Genomic DNA, 6,000 nt, shown 5'->3' with positions numbered 1-6,000 from the left:
GCGGTGAAGACCGGCACATCCCCCCTCCCTCCCCCCCGCCGAAGAAGCCTGGGAGGGGGCCGCTGTAAAAGAGCTAAAGAAGAAAGCCCCCCCTGGCGGAAGAGAACCAGACGGCGGTGAAGACCGAGGCCCCCACCCCGAAGACATCGAAGAAGCAGGCCCCCCCTCATAAAAGAGCTAAAGAAGAGAGGGGGGCCCCAGAGCTGACTAATAAATTACTTTAAAAACCCTGTGTAGTGTTTTTTTTACATTTTTTTTCCACCAGGTGAATGGCTAGGGGTACGATGTACCCCATACTCATTCACCTAGGGTGGGGGGCTGGCATCTGTGGGCCCCCTTATTAAAGGAGGCTCCCGGATTCCGATAAGCTCCCCACCCGCAGACCCAACAACCAACGGCCAGGGTTGTCCGGAAGAGGCTCTGTCCTTATCAACATTTGGACAGGTGCTTTGGGGTGGGGGGCCACAAGCGCACCCCCCTGCCCCAAAGCACCTACCCCCCCATGTTGAGGGCATGCGGCCTGGCACGGTTAAGGAGGGGAGGGTGCCCGCTTGTTCCCACCCCTTTCCTGACTGGCCAGGCTGCTGCTCGGATACGGGTCTGGTATGGATTTTGGGGTGAACCCCACGCCGTTTTTTCGACGTATGAGGGTTCTCCTTAAAATCCATAGCAGACCCAAGGGCCTGGTATGCTCCTGTAGGGGGAACCCATGCCGGTTTTTATTTGAAATTTGGCATGGAGTTTTCCCTCAAGATTCATACCAAACGCAGCTGACACAGTGCACTGCGGTTATGTGCCGATAGCTGCGAAATTTCGCAGCTGGACGCATCCAGTTCTATTTTTTCTATCCGCACAAAACCGCGGGTAACAAAACCGCAGGTAACCGTAGTGTGTGAATGATGTCATAGGAAAGCATTGTGTGCTTCTAGCTGCGGTAAAATCGCAGCTAAAAGCACCAATCTATCCGTCCGTGTGAAAGGGGCCTAATAGCTTCAAAGACTGCGCCATCTTAGGGCAACTCCAAAACATATGAAAGTACGTGCCAATTTCTAGGCGGCATCTGGTACACATTGGATCTTTTTGAGGGTACAGTCTGTGCAGGCTCTGCGAGGTATAATACAAACTAAGTTCCTTTACAGGGTGTATCAGTTTAACCCTGGAGGCCCCAAGCTATCTTCAAAGCACTCATTCCAATCCTCTTTCTCTAGCGTGGGAATATCCATTTTCCAGGCTTCCCAAAGTCTTTCCAATTTAGGGGAATCTAAACTAAGTAGCGACATATAGAGAGAGGAGAGAGGTTTGGTCAGAGACTCCTATGCCAGGAGTTCCTTACTGGGATCCATGGCCAAAACAATAGTCCCAGAGAATTGTGCCCTAGCAGCGTGAAGCAAAAAGTACATCCATCTAGGAAAACAAAATCTACCCAGGAGATCGAGGAAAAAAGAGAGAGTGTCGCCTCTTTTAGAATAAAAATGCAAAAAGTAACAGGGTGCCTACATCCCATTTGATATGAAGAATAATGTGACAGAAATAATTTGACAACATTTGGCTGCTTGGGGCCAGTGTGTGTCAATATTTAGGTCGAGGGGAGGGGGGGAGGGATTTTGGAAGGGACTTTTCGCGGCACTGATAAAGACAATCTGATAAAAAATATCACAATTTATTCAACAAAAAAGAAAATAAGTATAATACAAAGACAATTTAAGAACAAACCCCACATTTCACAACAGAAAGCAAAAAACAGACTGTGTCTTAATGTAAGGAATTGATGACCTCGACCGGTTTCGCGGTGATTTACCGCTTCTTCAGGAGGAAATTCTTTTCTTTTCTAAAAAGTATGTATAGACATATAAATAAACAAGCAGAATATTCAATATGAGTATACATTGTGTACAATTCAATATAATGCGTTATATAATGGAGCCGAGCACTCACCCAGGTTGGTCATATGATCAGACGTGGAGCCTGGTATAAGCCTTCCGTGGCGCGTGGAGGGGGATATTTTATTTAGACGGGCTCTATTGAGGTGAGGAGTAGAATAAATCATGTATACAAGGAATGGTCAATTAATTATTGGGGTATGGGTCACCGGTGAGTGAGAGCAAGTGTGTGTGGGTGACAGAAAAGGGGGGGGGAAAAGGAATGAGGGGGGGAAAAAAGAGAAAAGAGGAAAGGGAGGGAAGGGGGGTGAGAAGATAGGGGAAGGAAAGAAAGGGGGGGGGGAAGAATGAAGAAAGGAAGGGTTATTTGGAAGGGAAGAGGAAGAAGGGAAGGGGGGGGGGCCGGAAGGGAAAATGGGGGGAGGGTAGGGTTGGGATTTAAAATAATTGAGGTTAGGATTAACATAAAAGGGGGGGAAAAAGGGAAGGGGAGGGGGGTATAGAGGAGTAGAGAGGGGAAGGATGGGGGGAAGAGAAAAAAAGGGAGAGAAGGGAAAAGGAGAATAGAGGGAGAAAGAAAAAGGGGTAGAGGAGAAGGGGGGAGGGGGAAAGGAGAAAGGATCAGCGAGGACTAGTGAAGTGGTGCATAAAGTGTCTGGACAAGGGGTAAAAAATGGGGGGGAAAAACAAGAAGGGGTGTGTAGGGAAAAAGGGGGGGGGGGGTGATGTGGAAGATGGGTATGTGTGGAGTGTGTGGGGTGAGGGAGGGACAGGGGAGGGAAAGGAAAGGAGAGGGGGAAGGGAAAGGAGGAGAAAATTGGGAGAACAGGGAAGTGGGGGTTTGTTTAAAAGGGGAAAAGAAGGGGGGGAGGAATGGTGTTGGATAAAATAGATGGAGGAGGGGGAGGGGGGGAACGGGGAAATAGAAAAGGGGGGGGGGCCGTGAGAGGGCTATTAAAGATCGTAAAGTGGTGACCTTAATAGGAAAACATCCGCATATACAGGAAATGCATTGTTATATGCAGGGATACATGGAAATGGGGAGGTGGTGAACGGGGAAGCCCATCAACAGATACGTCAGTGAGTTAGAAAAATCCATCACCAAGGTGACCAACCAACAATGCACACTCCCCAAGGGGTCCTTACCAGGACTGCAGCAAAGGTACGCAGGTTACTGGGGCACAGAGAACCGGACAATGATAGCCTTGTATGTACTATCGCAAACTGCCAGGGTACAGGCAAGCATTAGGCACTCGATCCAACTGAGAAGTCCAAAGGAAGGAGTTTTTAGCCATAAAAAGGATTGAAGGGTCAGTAGGAAAGGAGCCTTTGTAATTAGGCATAAGTCTTACTCACCTAGGCTCAAGAGTGTCCACGTGTGTCCCCAGGGAGAGCATCCGTGCTAACTCACAAAAGCGGCTGTATCAGCCGCTTTTGTAAGCATCCCTGGACGGCGCGTGACGTCATCGAATTGCAACGCCACCGCCGTCCAACGTCCCACCAATCCCAGCACAGGAGTGCATGGGTGTGCAGCTGCTGACCCAATGGCATGACGCCAGGTCATAGGCTGCAAGCAGAGAGCTCCAATTGGTGCTCTCTGCCGGGGACGACACTCCACGCGCCAATCAAGGGGAGGAACCAGGTCCGGGGCCCGATCAATCAACCAGGCTGTCAGAGCTCCAGAGAACGCACCATATTGTAAACAAGAAATACATAGACATTTATATCGCACGGATAGCAATAAACAAAATCAATATTGAATACAAATAAATGGTGGGGGATTAGTCCACCACAATGCTTGGCTATTGGTTCAGAGTTAAAGGTTAATTATTGCCAAAACGGGATGCTGGGGTAGCATCAGACATTTACCCTTCAGTGTCCATATATGTATATATATTGAGGTTTGATGAAGCCTCACAAATTGGTGCCACAACCTATTTAAGGATGGATGGCAATTAGGACATCGACAAGGGAAGGCAAAGGAAAGTGGGGGGGGAGGGAGAGGGGGAGAGGGGGGCGGACAGGTGGGAAGGTTTTAGAGGGTAAAGGGAAGGGTGATAAAGGATCAGGAAGGGAGGGGGAAAGGGGGCAAAGGGAGGGGGGGGGAGAAAAAAAAGGGGGGGAAAAATAAAGGGGGGGGGAAAGAGGGGGTTTTTTTATTTGGAGACTGGGAGAGGATCCACTATTGGATTATTGAAGTTAACGTAAAAAGGATTTGTAGGAATTCATTTCATTTAATCCTGGGAATGTCGTGGCATCGAGATGCTCGATCCACAGACATTCTTTTTGTAAAATGGTCCTATTCCAGTCTCCCCCCCGTGGATGTTGTGGGATTATTTCCAAAATAAAAAACCTTACAACAGAGAGATCATATCTGTGGTATAGTCCAATGTGACGCCCTACTGTTGTTAATTTCCCTACATTTGAATCGTACAGGTGATCACCCATACGTTGCCGAAATTCTCTAAAGGTCTTGCCTATATAAAAGGCTCCACAGATACAAATCATAAGATAGACAATACCCTTTGTGCCACAATTGGCCAGGAAGGGGGGGTAAAAATCTTCACCATTAGGTAATAAAAAATGTTCACCTTCCATTACCCACGGGCATCTTGGGCAATTGCCACATTTGTAGGTGCCCCTGGGTGATGTATGTGTTGTATGTTCTGTGGTATAGTGACTCTTGGTCAGTCGGTCGCGCAGTGAGTGGGCCCGGCGGAACACCATTTCAGGTTGTTGTTTGACATATTTTTTCAAAATATTGTTTTCAGCGAGGATGTGCCAATTAGCTTGCAATATATTGCGCAATTCATTATGGTGTGCAGAGTACGTTGTAATGAATCGTACTGACTCATGTGTGCGTTTTTTTATATTTTTTGAGGGGTCGTACAGTAGGGAGTGTCTAGGTCGAAGGCACGCCCTGTTGTAGGCCTTTTTTAAATTGGTGTGGGTATAGCCACGGGCAAGGAGGCGGTCTCGTAGTTCGTCCGCCTGTCTTTTAAAGTCTGTTAATATTGTACAGTTTCTCCGCAACCGTAAGTATTGGGCGAATGGAATACTTCGAATAAGAGGTTTAGGGTGGGCGCTGGAGGCATATAGAAGGGTATTACCCGCTGTTGGTTTTCTATAGAGATCGGTATACAATGTGCCGTCAGCCTGTTTGATGACGGTCAGGTCCAAGAAGGGGACCTGGCTTTCATCAAACACCACCGTGAACTTTAAATTAAACTCGTTGATATTGAGTGTCTGTACGAACTCAAGCAGAGATTCACTTGAACCTGTCCAAATAATGAACAGGTCGTCTATGAATCGATACCACACCAATATCTTGTCCATAAATCTACTGTATAGTTCACTTGCATTCAAAAAACGTTCCCACGCACCTAGATATAGGTTTGCGTAGGCTGGGGCACAGGAGGTGCCCATAGCCACGCCCTGGATTTGTAAAAACAGTTCGTCATTAAAAATAAAATGATTTTTGGTCAAAATAAACAATAACAACTGTAAAACGAAGTTCACTAAAGGCCAGGAAGTGTTCTCCTGTTCGTAGAGGAAAGAGCCAGCCATCCTGACACCCTGCTCGTGGGCGCCAGGAGGGACTTGGATTCCCTCAATGTGTCTTAACAAATCCGAAGTGTCTCTAACGAAGGACGGAAGACTGGTCACATGTGGCATAAGGAAGGCATCGACAAACCTACTAGCACGGTCCGTAAGTGAGTCGATGCCTGAGACAATCGGTCGTCCAGGAGGCTTTTGTAAACTTTTGTGGGTTTTTGGGAGGGCATAAAAAGTAGGAAGGCGAGGAAATTTAGGGACAAGATATTCAAGGGTGTCCTTCTCTATTAGGCCTTGATGGTAGGCCTCAAAACAAATTGTCTTGAGTTCAATGGAGAAGGAGTCAATAAGGGTAGGGGAAATACGACAATACCAATGGTGGTTGTTTAATATGGATAGGCACATCTCCTGATAGAATGAATGTGTCATCAAAACAATGTTGCCCCCCTTATCTGATTGTTTAATCACGATTTTGGGGTTCTTTTGTAAGGTTTTCAGGGCTTTAGTTTGATTCTCAGTTAAGTTTGGAGTGGCCTTCTGCCATTCCTGACGTTTAAGGTCACGT

Source organism: Rana temporaria, chromosome 3 (genome assembly GCF_905171775.1).
Source record: "Rana temporaria chromosome 3, aRanTem1.1, whole genome shotgun sequence".
NCBI lineage: Eukaryota > Metazoa > Chordata > Amphibia > Anura > Ranidae > Rana > Rana temporaria.
This window is presented reverse-complemented; position numbering follows the sequence as displayed.